Source organism: Pristiophorus japonicus, unplaced genomic scaffold (assembly GCF_044704955.1).
Source record: "Pristiophorus japonicus isolate sPriJap1 unplaced genomic scaffold, sPriJap1.hap1 HAP1_SCAFFOLD_787, whole genome shotgun sequence".
Lineage (NCBI taxonomy): Eukaryota > Metazoa > Chordata > Chondrichthyes > Pristiophoridae > Pristiophorus > Pristiophorus japonicus.
In genome coordinates, this window is record NW_027254704.1 from 65,432 (window position 1) to 81,713 (window position 16,282).

Sequence of the window (16,282 nt, forward strand, 5' to 3'; positions counted from 1 at the left end):
GAGAGTGCCTGGATCGTGGGCAGTGATAAATTAACATGAGCATTAAGATTTTCAATATCATTACACATTACATGAACACATCCGGAGCTCCGAGATGTGTTTGGGAGCCATTGCCCCGAAATGAGGACTGAGTGTGCGGGGCAATTCGTTCCGGGGTTTAAGTTTTATTTCAAAAAGGTGTGAGAAAGTTTTGCTTCTTGTTCTGTCGGGCAGAAATAGCTCAGTTGGGGGAGTGTTAGACTGAAGATCGAAAGGTTCCTGTTTCAATTCTGGGTTTTGGCAATATCTGGTGATTTTGCGTTTCCTTCATTTTAAGTGGAGAAGCTGGTTTGATATCGAGACAGTCCTTGAGGGTTGGGCTGTTCAGCGGTTGCGTGATACTAATTTTCGACATGATTTGTTTCAGATTCAGCGCTCTTTTTCTGTTACTTTCTATTTGTACTCTTCCCAGTTTTGTATATGAAGAGTGAACAATGTTTAAGCGATGCGATGTGTTCAATTCTGATGCAGTAAATCTACCACCCAGTGTGTGCCGGATACAAAATCATCTCAGGCTGGGCTTTCACGCAGCCCTTGGGCATTTTGTTGCCGGTTAAATCGGTCGTTTAGGGCGTGGTATTAATAAAGCCAAGAGCGCGGGCCCGATCCCCGTATGGGCCATCACAATTTTTCATAAGTTTTATTCGGTTTTTAGTAACTTTTACAATCAAACCTTCATAACGAAACAAATCCACACGGAATCCCAAGGGATGGGAATTATTTGGAATAACAGCCAATGCTTCTTTGCCGAAGGTGTGCAGAGCACAACTTTCTGTTTATAACGTGTTTCTTGCTTTGCTGAGAACCGATGCACTGGAGACCTGTTCCCGTCAATGTTTAAAAGCAGAACAGACAGACAGAACGGTTCTGTCGCCCTTGATGGGTAAAAGGCTGCAGTTCAGGACAAAAACACCAAATGAAATGTTCACACGGTACCGAGAGTGAAAATTCCCGGGAAAAGGAGAGAATGAAATGGATTTCAGTGGATGCCTAGCCGCACTTAACGCTGTGATTGCGCGGAAATGTCTTTGGTGTTCTCCACAAAAACTGCCATTTGCTGCGAACAGTTTTCCCTGGCGCGAATGTGATGAGAATTTCGAAACAGCAAGGAGGAAAGACTGGGTTGGTCTGTTTGCTGGCACAGACGTTTGCAGCAGCTTCCCCGGTGGTCTAGTGGTTAGGATTCGGCGCTCTCACCGCCGCGGCCCGGGTTCGATTCCCGGTCAGGGAACATTGTATTTGCGGTGCTTGCAGCTCACCTCGCTGTTGTTGCCCCAATCATCATCAGCGCGTCGTGAGACAACAGACACTTCTGTTTTAAAGTCTGCACTAAATGACAAGATCTCGCTCAACAAGTGGAACGACAATTGCTGAAAGACAACGTAAATTTTGCCAATCATGGCTTTCTTTCATCTTCCAGGTACCTATTTGCGCCACATCACTCGAGCTTATCATCAATCAAAGCATTGCCACTGTGGAAATATTCAGCATTTTAAACTTTGCAAAGTGTGCAAGACTGGAATCAGGGAATGCCTGGACCATGGGCATTGATCACTTATCCTTGAGCATTCATTTGGCCTGGGCCCCTTCTATATTGCACATTGGCTCACTGCGTGTCAATGTTTAGCGTTCACAGGCGATTTGCAAGATCTGAATTTCCCGGCAGAGAATTCCTGGAGTTTTTGATCGAACCGAGATTCACCATCACTGACGTTAAATCTCTCCTTGATTCGCGACTCTTATCTCTCTTCATCATATCACTGCTAAGGACTGAACCTGCTTTAATTTCACCTTGGCTCGGGGTCAGTGCGGCTCAATAGGACTTCGGCCCGTCTCCCTTTCACAACCCATCGGTGCCGAGAACAGAACGGGGAATTTTACTGACATGTTATGTTCTGAAACAGTTATAAACTCTCCAGTATATTTCACTGTGTCTTCAACACTGTGAGATCTAGCCTGGTGTGCAATCTTTGTGTCTTTATGAACAATTCAGCAGAACATTAAATGAACATATGGAACTACAATTGCTGATTGACACTGTACGGTTTGCCAACATTTAAGTACAGTGTGAGAACAATCACAATGATCATTATTCTTCCATGTACGTTCTTGCGCGGCATCACCCTAACAAAGCGAGCTGGTCACAGCCCGGCTATCAGTCAATTCATTGCCAGTGCGTAAAAATGCACATTTTCAACTTAGCAATGTGCACAATACCGGAATCAGAGAGTGCCTGGATCGTGGGCAGTGATAAATTAACATGAGCATTAAGATTTTCAATATCATTATACATTACATGAACACATCCGGAGCTCCGAGATGTGTTTGGGAGCCATTGCCCCGAAATGAGGACTGAGTGTGCGGGGCAATTCCTTCCGGGGTTTAAGTTTTATTTCAAAAAGGTGTGAGAAAATTTTGCTTCGTTTTCTCTCGGGCCGAAGTAGCTCAGTTGGGAGAGCGTTAGACTGAAGATCTAAAGATCCCTGGTTCAATCCTGGGTTTCTGCAATATCTGGTGATTTTGCATTTCCTTCATTTTAAGGGTAGTCGCCGGTTTGATATCGAGACAGTGCTTGAGGGATGAGCTGTTCAGCGTTTGCGTGATACTAATTTTCGACATGAATTTTTTTAGATTCAGCGCTCTTTTTCTGTTACTTTCTATTTATACTCTGCCCAGTTTTGTATATGAAGAGTGAACAATGTTTAAGCGATGCGATGTCTTCAATTCTTATGCAGTAACTCTATCACCCAGTGTGTGCCGGATACAAAATCATCTCAGTCTGGGCTTTCACGCTGCCCGAGGGAATTTTGTTGCCGGTTAAATCGGTCGCTTGGGGCGTGGTATTAATAAAGCCAAGAGCGCGGGCCCGATCCCCGTATGGGCCATCCCAATTTTTCATAACTTTTATTCGGTTTTTAGTAACTTTTACAATCAAACCTTCATAACGAAACAAATCCACACGGAATCCCAAGGGATGGGAATTATTTGGAATAACAGCCAATGCTTCTTTGCCGAAGGTGTGCAGAGCACAACTTTCTGTTTAGAACGTGTTTCTTGCTTTGCTGAGAACCGATGCACTGGAGACCTGTTCCCGTCAATGTTTAAAAGCAGAACAGACAGACAGAACGGTTCTGTCGCCCTTGATGGGTAAAAGGCTGCAGTTCAGGACAAAAACACCAAATGAAATGTTCACACGGTACCGAGAGTGAAAATTCCCGGGAAAAGGAGAGAATGAAATGGATTTCAGTGGATGCCTAGCCGCACTTAACGCTATGATTGCGCGGACATGTCTTTGGTGTTCTCCACAAAAACTGCCATTTGCTGCGAACAGTTTTCCCTGACGCGAATGTGATGAGAATTTCGAAATAGCAAGGAGGAAAGACTGGGTTGGTCTGTTTGCTGGCACAGACGTTTGCAGCAGCTTCCCCGGTGGTCTAGTGGTTAGGATTCGGCGCTCTCACCGCGGTGTCCCGGGTTCGATTCCCGGTCAGGGAACATTGTATTTGCGGTGCTTGCAGCTCACCTCGCTGTTGTTGCCCCAATCATCAGCAGCGCGTCGTCAGACAACAGACACTTCTGTTTTAAAGTCTGCACTAAATGACAAGATCTCGCTCAACAAGTGGAACGACAATTGCTGAAAGACAACGTAAATTTTGCCAATCATGGCTTTCTTTCATCTTCCAGGTACCTATTTGCGCCACATCACTCGAGCTTATCATCAATCAAAGCATTGCCACTGTGGAAATATTCAGCATTTTAAACTTTGCAAAGTGTGCAAGACTGGAATCAGGGAATGCCTAGACCATGGGCATTGATCACTTATCCTTGAGCATTCATTTGGCCTGGGCCCCTTCTATATTGCACATTGGCTCACTGCGTGTCAATGTTTAGCGTTCACAGGCGATTTGCAAGATCTGAATTTCCCGGCAGAGAATTCCTGGAGTTTTTGATCGAACCGAGATTCACCATCACTGACGTTAAATCTCTCCTTGATTCGCGACTCTTATCTCTCTTCATCATATCACTGCTAAGGACTGAACCTGCTTTAATTTCACCTTGGCTCGGGGTCAGTGCGGCTCAATAGGACTTCGGCCCGTCTCCCTTTCACAACCCATCGGTGCCGAGAACAGAACGGGGAATTTTACTGACATGTTATGTTCTGAAACAGTTATAAACTCTCCAGTATATTTCACTGTGTCTTCAACACTGTGAGATCTAGCCTGGTGTGCAATCTTTGTGTCTTTATGAACAATTCAGCAGAACATTAAATGAACATATGGAACTACAATTGCTGATTGACACTGTACGGTTTGCCAACATTTAAGTACAGTGTGAGAACAATCACAATGATCATTATTCTTCCATGTACGTTCTTGCGCGGCATCACCCTAACAAACCGAGCTGGTCACAGCCCGGCTATCAGTCAATTCATTGCCAGTGCGGAAAAATGCACATTTTCAACTTAGCAATGTGCACAATACCGGAATCAGAGAGTGCCTGGATCGTGGGCAGTGATAAATTAACATGAGCATTAAGATTTTCAATATCATTATACATTACATGAACACATCCGGAGCTCCGAGATGTGTTTGGGAGCCATTGCCCCGAAATGAGGACTGAGTGTGCGGGGCAATTCCTTCCGGGGTTTAAGTTTTATTTCAAAAAGGTGTGAGAAAATTTTGCTTCGTTTTCTCTCGGGCCGAAGTAGCTCAGTTGGGAGAGCGTTAGACTGAAGATCTAAAAATCCCTGGTTCAATCCTGGGTTTCTGCAATACCTGGTGATTTTGCATTTCCTTCATTTTAAGGGGAGTCGCCGGTTTGATATCGAGACAGTGCTTGAGGGATGGGCTGTTCAGCGTTTGCGTGATACTAATTTTCTACATGAATTTTTTTAGATTCAGCGCTCTTTTTCTGTTACTTTCTATTTATACTCTGCCCAGTTTTGTATATGAAGAGTGAACAATGTTTAAGCGATGCGATGTCTTCAATTCTTATGCAGTAACTCTATCACCCAGTGTGTGCCGGATACAAAATCATCTCAGTCTGGGCTTTCACGCTGCCCGAGGGAATTTTGTTGCCGGTTAAATCGGTCGCTTGGGGCGTGGTATTAATAAAGCCAAGAGCGCGGGCCCGATCCCCGTATGGGCCATCCCAATTTTTCATAACTTTTATTCGGTTTTTAGTAACTTTTACAATCAAACCTTCATAACGAAACAAATCCACACGGAATCCCAAGGGATGGGAATTATTTGGAATAACAGCCAATGCTTCTTTGCCGAAGGTGTGCAGAGCACAACTTTCTGTTTATAACGTGTTTCTTGCTTTGCTGAGAACCGATGCACTGGAGACCTGTTCCCGTCAATGTTTAAAAGCAGAACAGACAGACAGAACGGTTCTGTCGCCCTTGATGGGTAAAAGGCTGCAGTTCAGGACAAAAACACCAAATGAAATGTTCACACGGTACCGAGAGTGAAAATTCCCGGGAAAAGGAGAGAATGAAATGGATTTCAGTGGATGCCTAGCCGCACTTAACGCTGTGATTGCGCGGACATGTCTTTGGTGTTCTCCACAAAAACTGCCATTTGCTGCGAACAGTTTTCCCTGACGCGAATGTGATGAGAATTTCGAAACAGCAAGGAGGAAAGACTGGGTTGGTCTGTATTGCTGGCACAGACGTTTGCAGCAGCTTCCCTGGTGGTCTAGTGGTTAGGATTCGGCGCTCTCACCGCCGCGGCCCGGGTTCGATTCCCGGTCAGGGAACATTGTATTTGCGGTGCTTGCAGCTCACCTCGCTGTTGTTTCCCCAATCATCAGCAGCGCGTCGTGAGACAACAGACACTTCTGTTTTAAAGTCTGCACTAAATGACAAGATCTCGCTCAACAAGTGGAACGACAATTGCTGAAAGACAACGTAAATTTTGCCAATCATGGCTTTCTTTCATCTTCCAGGTACCTATTTGCGCCACATCACTCGAGCTTATCATCAATCAAAGCATTGCCACTGTGGAAATATTCAGCATTTTAAACTTTGCAAAGTGTGCAAGACTGGAATCAGGGAATGCCTAGACCATGGGCATTGATCACTTATCCTTGAGCATTCATTTGGCCTGGGCCCCTTCTATATTGCACATTGGCTCACTGCGTGTCAATGTTTAGCGTTCACAGGCGATTTGCAAGATCTGAATTTCCCGGCAGAGAATTCCTGGAGTTTTTGATCGAACCGAGATTCACCATCACTGACGTTAAATCTCTCCTTGATTCGCGACTCTTATCTCTCTTCATCATATCACTGCTAAGGACTGAACCTGCTTTAATTTCACCTTGGCTCGGGGTCAGTGCGGCTCAATAGGACTTCGGCCCGTCTCCCTTTCACAACCCATCGGTGCCGAGAACAGAACGGGGAATTTTACTGACATGTTATGTTCTGAAACAGTTATAAACTCTCCAGTATATTTCACTGTGTCTTCAACACTGTGAGATCTAGCCTGGTGTGCAATCTTTGTGTCTTTATGAACAATTCAGCAGAACATTAAATGAACATATGGAACTACAATTGCTGATTGACACTGTACGGTTTGCCAACATTTAAGTACAGTGTGAGAACAATCACAATGATCATTATTCTTCCATGTACGTTCTTGCGCGGCATCACCCTAACAAACCGAGCTGGTCACAGCCCGACTATCAGTCAATTCATTGCCAGTGCGGAAAAATGCACATTTTCAACTTAGCAATGTGCACAATACCGGAATCAGAGAGTGCCTGGATCGTGGGCAGTGATAAATTAACATGAGCATTAAGATTTTCAATATCATTATACATTACATGAACACATCCGGAGCTCCGAGATGTGTTTGGGAGCCATTGCCCCGAAATGAGGACTGAGTGTGCGGGGCAATTCCTTCCGGGGTTTAAGTTTTATTTCAAAAAGGTGTGAGAAAATTTTGCTTCGTTTTCTCTCGGGCCGAAGTAGCTCAGTTGGGAGAGCGTTAGACTGAAGATCTAAAAATCCCTGGTTCAATCCTGGGTTTCTGCAATACCTGGTGATTTTGCATTTCCTTCATTTTAAGGGGAGTCGCCGGTTTGATATCGAGACAGTGCTTGAGGGATGGGCTGTTCAGCGTTTGCGTGATACTAATTTTCTACATGAATTTTTTTAGATTCAGCGCTCTTTTTCTGTTACTTTCTATTTATACTCTGCCCAGTTTTGTATATGAAGAGTGAACAATGTTTAAGCGATGCGATGTCTTCAATTCTTATGCAGTAACTCTATCACCCAGTGTGTGCCGGATACAAAATCATCTCAGTCTGGGCTTTCACGCTGCCCGAGGGAATTTTGTTGCCGGTTAAATCGGTCGCTTGGGGCGTGGTATTAATAAAGCCAAGAGCGCGGGCCCGATCCCCGTATGGGCCATCCCAATTTTTCATAACTTTTATTCGGTTTTTAGTAACTTTTACAATCAAACCTTCATAACGAAACAAATCCACACGGAATCCCAAGGGATGGGAATTATTTGGAATAACAGCCAATGCTTCTTTGCCGAAGGTGTGCAGAGCACAACTTTCTGTTTATAACGTGTTTCTTGCTTTGCTGAGAACCGATGCACTGGAGACCTGTTCCCGTCAATGTTTAAAAGCAGAACAGACAGACAGAACGGTTCTGTCGCCCTTGATGGGTAAAAGGCTGCAGTTCAGGACAAAAACACCAAATGAAATGTTCACACGGTACCGAGAGTGAAAATTCCCGGGAAAAGGAGAGAATGAAATGGATTTCAGTGGATGCCTAGCCGCACTTAACGCTGTGATTGCGCGGACATGTCTTTGGTGTTCTCCACAAAAACTGCCATTTGCTGCGAACAGTTTTCCCTGACGCGAATGTGATGAGAATTTCGAAACAGCAAGGAGGAAAGACTGGGTTGGTCTGTATTGCTGGCACAGACGTTTGCAGCAGCTTCCCTGGTGGTCTAGTGGTTAGGATTCGGCGCTCTCACCGCCGCGGCCCGGGTTCGATTCCCGGTCAGGGAACATTGTATTTGCGGTGCTTGCAGCTCACCTCGCTGTTGTTTCCCCAATCATCAGCAGCGCGTCGTGAGACAACAGACACTTCTGTTTTAAAGTCTGCACTAAATGACAAGATCTCGCTCAACAAGTGGAACGACAATTGCTGAAAGACAACGTAAATTTTGCCAATCATGGCTTTCTTTCATCTTCCAGGTACCTATTTGCGCCACATCACTCGAGCTTATCATCAATCAAAGCATTGCCACTGTGGAAATATTCAGCATTTTAAACTTTGCAAAGTGTGCAAGACTGGAATCAGGGAATGCCTAGACCATGGGCATTGATCACTTATCCTTGAGCATTCATTTGGCCTGGGCCCCTTCTATATTGCACATTGGCTCACTGCGTGTCAATGTTTAGCGTTCACAGGCGATTTGCAAGATCTGAATTTCCCGGCAGAGAATTCCTGGAGTTTTTGATCGAACCGAGATTCACCATCACTGACGTTAAATCTCTCCTTGATTCGCGACTCTTATCTCTCTTCATCATATCACTGCTAAGGACTGAACCTGCTTTAATTTCACCTTGGCTCGGGGTCAGTGCGGCTCAATAGGACTTCGGCCCGTCTCCCTTTCACAACCCATCGGTGCCGAGAACAGAACGGGGAATTTTACTGACATGTTATGTTCTGAAACAGTTATAAACTCTCCAGTATATTTCACTGTGTCTTCAACACTGTGAGATCTAGCCTGGTGTGCAATCTTTGTGTCTTTATGAACAATTCAGCAGAACATTAAATGAACATATGGAACTACAATTGCTGATTGACACTGTACGGTTTGCCAACATTTAAGTACAGTGTGAGAACAATCACAATGATCATTATTCTTCCATGTACGTTCTTGCGCGGCATCACCCTAACAAACCGAGCTGGTCACAGCCCGGCTATCAGTCAATTCATTGCCAGTGCGGAAAAATGCACATTTTCAACTTAGCAATGTGCACAATACCGGAATCAGAGAGTGCCTGGATCGTGGGCAGTGATAAATTAACATGAGCATTAAGATTTTCAATATCATTATACATTACATGAACACATCCGGAGCTCCGAGATGTGTTTGGGAGCCATTGCCCCGAAATGAGGACTGAGTGTGCGGGGCAATTCCTTCCGGGGTTTAAGTTTTATTTCAAAAAGGTGTGAGAAAATTTTGCTTCGTTTTCTCTCGGGCCGAAATAGCTCAGTTGGGAGAGCGTTAGACGGAAGATCTAAAGATCCCTGGTTCAATCCTGGGTTTCTGCAATATCTGGTGATTTTGCATTTCCTTCATTTTAAGGGTAGTCGCCGGTTTGATATCGAGACAGTGCTTGAGGGATGAGCTGTTCAGCGTTTGCGTGATACTAATTTTCGACATGAATTTTTTTAGATTCAGCGCTCTTTTTCTGTTACTTTCTATTTATACTCTGCCCAGTTTTGTATATGAAGAGTGAACAATGTTTAAGCGATGCGATGTGTTCAATTCTTATGCAGTAACTCTATCACCCAGTGTGTGCCGGATACAAAATCATCTCAGTCTGGGCTTTCACGCTGCCCGAGGGAATTTTGTTGCCGGTTAAATCGGTCGCTTAGGGCGTGGTATTAATAAAGCCAAGAGCGCGGGCCCGATCCCCGTATGGGCCATCCCAATTTTTCATAACTTTTATTCGGTTTTTAGTAACTTTTACAATCAAACCTTCATAACGAAACAAATCCACACGGAATCCCAAGGGATGGGAATTATTTGGAATAACAGCCAATGCTTCTTTGCCGAAGGTGTGCAGAGCACAACTTTCTGTTTATAACGTGTTTCTTGCTTTGCTGAGAACCGATGCACTGGAGACCTGTTCCCGTCAATGTTTAAAAGCAGAACAGACAGACAGAACGGTTCTGTCGCCCTTGATGGGTAAAAGGCTGCAGTTCAGGACAAAAACACCAAATGAAATGTTCACACGGTACCGAGAGTGAAAATTCCCGGGAAAAGGAGAGAATGAAATGGATTTCAGTGGATGCCTAGCCGCACTTAACGCTGTGATTGCGCGGAAATGTCTTTGGTGTTCTCCACAAAAACTGCCATTTGCTGCGAACAGTTTTCCCTGACGCGAATGTGATGAGAATTTCGAAACAGCAAGGAGGAAAGACTGGGTTGGTCTGTTTGCTGGCACAGACGTTTGCAGCAGCTTCCCTGGTGGTCTAGTGGTTAGGATTCGGCGCTCTCACCGCCGCGGCCCGGGTTCGATTCCCGGTCAGGGAACATTGTATTTGCGGTGCTTGCAGCTCACCTCGCTGTTGTTTCCCCAATCATCAGCAGCGCGTCGTGAGACAACAGACACTTCTGTTTTAAAGTCTGCACTAAATGACAAGATCTCGCTCAACAAGTGGAACGACAATTGCTGAAAGACAACGTAAATTTTGCCAATCATGGCTTTCTTTCATCTTCCAGGTACCTATTTGCGCCACATCACTCGAGCTTATCATCAATCAAAGCATTGCCACTGTGGAAATATTCAGCATTTTAAACTTTGCAAAGTGTGCAAGACTGGAATCAGGGAATGCCTGGACCATGGGCACTGATCACTTATCCTTGAGCATTCATTTGGCCTGTGCCCCTTCTATATTGCACATTGGCTCACTGCGTGTCAATGTTTAGCGTTCACAGGCGATTTGCAAGATCTGAATTTCCCGGCAGAGAATTCCTGGAGTTTTTGATCGAACCGAGATTCACCATCACTGACGTTAAATCTCTCCTTGATTCGCGACTCTTATCTCTCTTCATCATATCACTGCTAAGGACTGAACCTGCTTTAATTTCACCTTGGCTCGGGGTCAGTGCGGCTCAATAGGACTTCGGCCCGTCTCCCTTTCACAACCCATCGGTGCCGAGAACAGAACGGGGAATTTTACTGACATGTTATGTTCTGAAACAGTTATAAACTCTCCAGTATATTTCACTGTGTCTTCAACACTGTGAGATCTAGCCTGGTGTGCAATCTTTGTGTCTTTATGAACAATTCAGCAGAACATTAAATGAACATATGGAACTACAATTGCTGATTGACACTGTACGGTTTGCCAACATTTAAGTACAGTGTGAGAACAATCACAATGATCATTATTCTTCCATGTACGTTCTTGCGCGGCATCACCCTAACAAACCGAGCTGGTCACAGCCCGGCTATCAGTCAATTCATTGCCAGTGCGGAAAAATGCACATTTTCAACTTAGCAATGTGCACAATACCGGAATCAGAGAGTGCCTGGATCGTGGGCAGTGATAAATTAACATGAGCATTAAGATTTTCAATATCATTATACATTACATGAACACATCCGGAGCTCCGAGATGTGTTTGGGAGCCATTGCCCCGAAATGAGGACTGAGTGTGCGGGGCAATTCCTTCCGGGGTTTAAGTTTTATTTCAAAAAGGTGTGAGAAAATTTTGCTTCGTTTTCTCTCGGGCCGAAATAGCTCAGTTGGGAGAGCGTTAGACGGAAGATCTAAAGATCCCTGGTTCAATCCTGGGTTTCTGCAATATCTGGTGATTTTGCATTTCCTTCATTTTAAGGGTAGTCGCCGGTTTGATATCGAGACAGTGCTTGAGGGATGAGCTGTTCAGCGTTTGCGTGATACTAATTTTCGACATGAATTTTTTTAGATTCAGCGCTCTTTTTCTGTTACTTTCTATTTATACTCTGCCCAGTTTTGTATATGAAGAGTGAACAATGTTTAAGCGATGCGATGTGTTCAATTCTTATGCAGTAACTCTATCACCCAGTGTGTGCCGGATACAAAATCATCTCAGTCTGGGCTTTCACGCTGCCCGAGGGAATTTTGTTGCCGGTTAAATCGGTCGCTTAGGGCGTGGTATTAATAAAGCCAAGAGCGCGGGCCCGATCCCCGTATGGGCCATCCCAATTTTTCATAACTTTTATTCGGTTTTTAGTAACTTTTACAATCAAACCTTCATAACGAAACAAATCCACACGGAATCCCAAGGGATGGGAATTATTTGGAATAACAGCCAATGCTTCTTTGCCGAAGGTGTGCAGAGCACAACTTTCTGTTTATAACGTGTTTCTTGCTTTGCTGAGAACCGATGCACTGGAGACCTGTTCCCGTCAATGTTTAAAAGCAGAACAGACAGACAGAACGGTTCTGTCGCCCTTGATGGGTAAAAGGCTGCAGTTCAGGACAAAAACACCAAATGAAATGTTCACACGGTACCGAGAGTGAAAATTCCCGGGAAAAGGAGAGAATGAAATGGATTTCAGTGGATGCCTAGCCGCACTTAACGCTGTGATTGCGCGGAAATGTCTTTGGTGTTCTCCACAAAAACTGCCATTTGCTGCGAACAGTTTTCCCTGACGCGAATGTGATGAGAATTTCGAAACAGCAAGGAGGAAAGACTGGGTTGGTCTGTTTGCTGGCACAGACGTTTGCAGCAGCTTCCCTGGTGGTCTAGTGGTTAGGATTCGGCGCTCTCACCGCCGCGGCCCGGGTTCGATTCCCGGTCAGGGAACATTGTATTTGCGGTGCTTGCAGCTCACCTCGCTGTTGTTTCCCCAATCATCAGCAGCGCGTCGTGAGACAACAGACACTTCTGTTTTAAAGTCTGCACTAAATGACAAGATCTCGCTCAACAAGTGGAACGACAATTGCTGAAAGACAACGTAAATTTTGCCAATCATGGCTTTCTTTCATCTTCCAGGTACCTATTTGCGCCACATCACTCGAGCTTATCATCAATCAAAGCATTGCCACTGTGGAAATATTCAGCATTTTAAACTTTGCAAAGTGTGCAAGACTGGAATCAGGGAATGCCTGGACCATGGGCACTGATCACTTATCCTTGAGCATTCATTTGGCCTGTGCCCCTTCTATATTGCACATTGGCTCACTGCGTGTCAATGTTTAGCGTTCACAGGCGATTTGCAAGATCTGAATTTCCCGGCAGAGAATTCCTGGAGTTTTTGATCGAACCGAGATTCACCATCACTGACGTTAAATCTCTCCTTGATTCGCGACTCTTATCTCTCTTCATCATATCACTGCTAAGGACTGAACCTGCTTTAATTTCACCTTGGCTCGGGGTCAGTGCGGCTCAATAGGACTTCGGCCCGTCTCCCTTTCACAACCCATCGGTGCCGAGAACAGAACGGGGAATTTTACTGACATGTTATGTTCTGAAACAGTTATAAACTCTCCAGTATATTTCACTGTGTCTTCAACACTGTGAGATCTAGCCTGGTGTGCAATCTTTGTGTCTTTATGAACAATTCAGCAGAACATTAAATGAACATATGGAACTACAATTGCTGATTGACACTGTACGGTTTGCCAACATTTAAGTACAGTGTGAGAACAATCACAATGATCATTATTCTTCCATGTACGTTCTTGCGCGGCATCACCCTAACAAACCGAGCTGGTCACAGCCCGGCTATCAGTCAATTCATTGCCAGTGCGGAAAAATGCACATTTTCAACTTAGCAATGTGCACAATACCGGAATCAGAGTGTGCCTGGATCGTGGGCAGTGATAAATTAACATGAGCATTAAGATTTTCAATATCATTATACATTACATGAACACATCCGGAGCTCCGAGATGTGTTTGGGAGCCATTGCCCCGAAATGAGGACTGAGTGTGCGGGGCAATTCCTTCCGGGGTTTAAGTTTTATTTCAAAAAGGTGTGAGAAAATTTTGCTTCGTTTTCTCTCGGGCCGAAATAGCTCAGTTGGGAGAGCGTTAGACGGAAGATCTAAAGATCCCTGGTTCAATCCTGGGTTTCTGCAATATCTGGTGATTTTGCATTTCCTTCATTTTAAGGGTAGTCGCCGGTTTGATATCGAGACAGTGCTTGAGGGATGAGCTGTTCAGCGTTTGCGTGATACTAATTTTCGACATGAATTTTTTTAGATTCAGCGCTCTTTTTCTGTTACTTTCTATTTATACTCTGCCCAGTTTTGTATATGAAGAGTGAACAATGTTTAAGCGATGCGATGTGTTCAATTCTTATGCAGTAACTCTATCACCCAGTGTGTGCCGGATACAAAATCATCTCAGTCTGGGCTTTCACGCTGCCCGAGGGAATTTTGTTGCCGGTTAAATCGGTCGCTTAGGGCGTGGTATTAATAAAGCCAAGAGCGCGGGCCCGATCCCCGTATGGGCCATCCCAATTTTTCATAACTTTTATTCGGTTTTTAGTAACTTTTACAATCAAACCTTCATAACGAAACAAATCCACACGGAATCCCAAGGGATGGGAATTATTTGGAATAACAGCCAATGCTTCTTTGCCGAAGGTGTGCAGAGCACAACTTTCTGTTTATAACGTGTTTCTTGCTTTGCTGAGAACCGATGAACTGGAGACCTGTTCCCGTCAATGTTTAAAAGCAGAACAGACAGACAGAACGGTTCTGTCGCCCTTGATGGGTAAAAGGCTGCAGTTCAGGACAAAAACACCAAATGAAATGTTCACACGGTACCGAGAGTGAAAATTCCCGGGAAAAGGAGAGAATGAAATGGATTTCAGTGGATGCCTAGCCGCACTTAACGCTGTGATTGCGCGGAAATGTCTTTGGTGTTCTCCACAAAAACTGCCATTTGCTGCGAACAGTTTTCCCTGACGCGAATGTGATGAGAATTTCGAAACAGCAAGGAGGAAAGACTGGGTTGGTCTGTGTGCTGGCACAGACGTTTGCAGCAGCTTCCCTGGTGGTCTAGTGGTTAGGATTCGGCGCTCTCACCGCCGCGGCCCGGGTTCGATTCCCGGTCAGGGAACATTGTATTTGCGGTGCTTGCAGCTCACCTCGCTGTTGTTGCCCCAATCATCAGCAGCGCGTCGTGAGACAACAGACACTTCTGTTTTAAAGTCTGCACTAAATGACAAGATCTCGCTCAACAAGTGGAACGACAATTGCTGAAAGACAACGTAAATTTTGCCAATCATGGCTTTCTTTCATCTTCCAGGTACCTATTTGCGCCACATCACTCGAGCTTATCATCAATCAAAGCATTGCCACTGTGGAAATATTCAGCATTTTAAACTTTGCAAAGTGTGCAAGACTGGAATCAGGGAATGCCTGGACCATGGGCACTGATAACTTATCCTTGAGCATTCATTTGGCCTGTGCCCCTTCTATATTGCACATTGGCTCACTGCGTGTCAATGTTTAGCGTTCACAGGCGATTTGCAAGATCTGAATTTCCCGGCAGAGAATTCCTGGAGTTTTTGATCGAACCGAGATTCACCATCACTGACGTTAAATCTCTCCTTGATTCGCGACTCTTATCTCTCTTCATCATATCACTGCTAAGGACTGAACCTGCTTTAATTTCACCTTGGCTCGGGGTCAGTGCGGCTCAATAGGACTTCGGCCCGTCTCCCTTTCACAACCCATCGGTGCCGAGAACAGAACGGGGAATTTTACTGACATGTTATGTTCTGAAACAGTTATAAACTCTCCAGTATATTTCACTGTGTCTTCAACACTGTGAGATCTAGCCTGGTGTGCAATCTTTGTGTCTTTATGAACAATTCAGCAGAACATTAAATGAACATATGGAACTACAATTGCTGATTGACACTGTACGGTTTGCCAACATTTAAGTACAGTGTGAGAACAATCACAATGATCATTATTCTTCCATGTACGTTCTTGCGCGGCATCACCCTAACAAAGCGAGCTGGTCACAGCCCGGCTATCAGTCAATTCATTGCCAGTGCGTAAAAATGCACATTTTCAACTTAGCAATGTGCACAATACCGGAATCAGAGAGTGCCTGGATCGTGGGCAGTGATAAATTAACATGAGCATTAAGATTTTCAATATCATTATACATTACATGAACACATCCGGAGCTCCGAGATGTGTTTGGGAGCCATTGCCCCGAAATGAGGACTGAGTGTGCGGGGCAATTCCTTCCGGGGTTTAAGTTTTATTTCAAAAAGGTGTGAGAAAATTTTGCTTCGTTTTCTCTCGGGCCGAAGTAGCTCAGTTGGGAGAGCGTTAGACTGAAGATCTAAAGATCCCTGGTTCAATCCTGGGTTTCTGCAATATCTGGTGATTTTGCATTTCCTTCATTTTAAGGGTAGTCGCCGGTTTGATATCGAGACAGTGCTTGAGGGATGGGCTGTTCAGCGTTTGCGTGATACTAATTTTCGACATGAATTTTTTTAGATTCAGCGCTCTTTTTCTGTTACTTT

The 16,282-nt window shown here is 44.7% G+C and overlaps 14 non-coding genes across 14 annotated transcripts; all 14 read left to right on the top strand.

Moving 5' to 3' along the window:
- The first annotated feature begins 1,198 nt into the window (after nt 1-1,198).
- Nucleotides 1,199-1,270, top strand: trnae-cuc (transfer RNA glutamic acid (anticodon CUC)). The gene has a single exon. It is a non-coding gene; the product is annotated as a tRNA-Glu (tRNA).
- Nucleotides 1,271-2,473: 1,203 nt separating this feature from the next.
- trnaf-gaa (transfer RNA phenylalanine (anticodon GAA)) lies at nt 2,474-2,546 on the top strand. Its single transcript has one exon. It is a non-coding gene; the product is annotated as a tRNA-Phe (tRNA).
- Nucleotides 2,547-3,462: 916 nt separating this feature from the next.
- trnae-cuc (transfer RNA glutamic acid (anticodon CUC)) lies at nt 3,463-3,534 on the top strand. Its single transcript has one exon. It is a non-coding gene; the product is annotated as a tRNA-Glu (tRNA).
- Nucleotides 3,535-4,737: 1,203 nt separating this feature from the next.
- On the top strand, nt 4,738-4,810 carry trnaf-gaa (transfer RNA phenylalanine (anticodon GAA)). Its single transcript has one exon. It is a non-coding gene; the product is annotated as a tRNA-Phe (tRNA).
- Nucleotides 4,811-5,727: 917 nt separating this feature from the next.
- Nucleotides 5,728-5,799, top strand: trnae-cuc (transfer RNA glutamic acid (anticodon CUC)). The gene has a single exon. It is a non-coding gene; the product is annotated as a tRNA-Glu (tRNA).
- A 1,203-nt stretch (nt 5,800-7,002) lies between these two features.
- On the top strand, nt 7,003-7,075 carry trnaf-gaa (transfer RNA phenylalanine (anticodon GAA)). Its single transcript has one exon. It is a non-coding gene; the product is annotated as a tRNA-Phe (tRNA).
- A 917-nt stretch (nt 7,076-7,992) lies between these two features.
- Nucleotides 7,993-8,064, top strand: trnae-cuc (transfer RNA glutamic acid (anticodon CUC)). The gene has a single exon. It is a non-coding gene; the product is annotated as a tRNA-Glu (tRNA).
- Nucleotides 8,065-9,267: 1,203 nt separating this feature from the next.
- Nucleotides 9,268-9,340, top strand: trnaf-gaa (transfer RNA phenylalanine (anticodon GAA)). The gene has a single exon. It is a non-coding gene; the product is annotated as a tRNA-Phe (tRNA).
- Nucleotides 9,341-10,256: 916 nt separating this feature from the next.
- Nucleotides 10,257-10,328, top strand: trnae-cuc (transfer RNA glutamic acid (anticodon CUC)). Its single transcript has one exon. It is a non-coding gene; the product is annotated as a tRNA-Glu (tRNA).
- Nucleotides 10,329-11,531: 1,203 nt separating this feature from the next.
- On the top strand, nt 11,532-11,604 carry trnaf-gaa (transfer RNA phenylalanine (anticodon GAA)). The gene has a single exon. It is a non-coding gene; the product is annotated as a tRNA-Phe (tRNA).
- Nucleotides 11,605-12,520: 916 nt separating this feature from the next.
- trnae-cuc (transfer RNA glutamic acid (anticodon CUC)) lies at nt 12,521-12,592 on the top strand. The gene has a single exon. It is a non-coding gene; the product is annotated as a tRNA-Glu (tRNA).
- Nucleotides 12,593-13,795: 1,203 nt separating this feature from the next.
- Nucleotides 13,796-13,868, top strand: trnaf-gaa (transfer RNA phenylalanine (anticodon GAA)). Its single transcript has one exon. It is a non-coding gene; the product is annotated as a tRNA-Phe (tRNA).
- Nucleotides 13,869-14,784: 916 nt separating this feature from the next.
- Nucleotides 14,785-14,856, top strand: trnae-cuc (transfer RNA glutamic acid (anticodon CUC)). The gene has a single exon. It is a non-coding gene; the product is annotated as a tRNA-Glu (tRNA).
- A 1,203-nt stretch (nt 14,857-16,059) lies between these two features.
- trnaf-gaa (transfer RNA phenylalanine (anticodon GAA)) lies at nt 16,060-16,132 on the top strand. The gene has a single exon. It is a non-coding gene; the product is annotated as a tRNA-Phe (tRNA).
- The last annotated feature ends 150 nt before the right edge of the window (nt 16,133-16,282 follow it).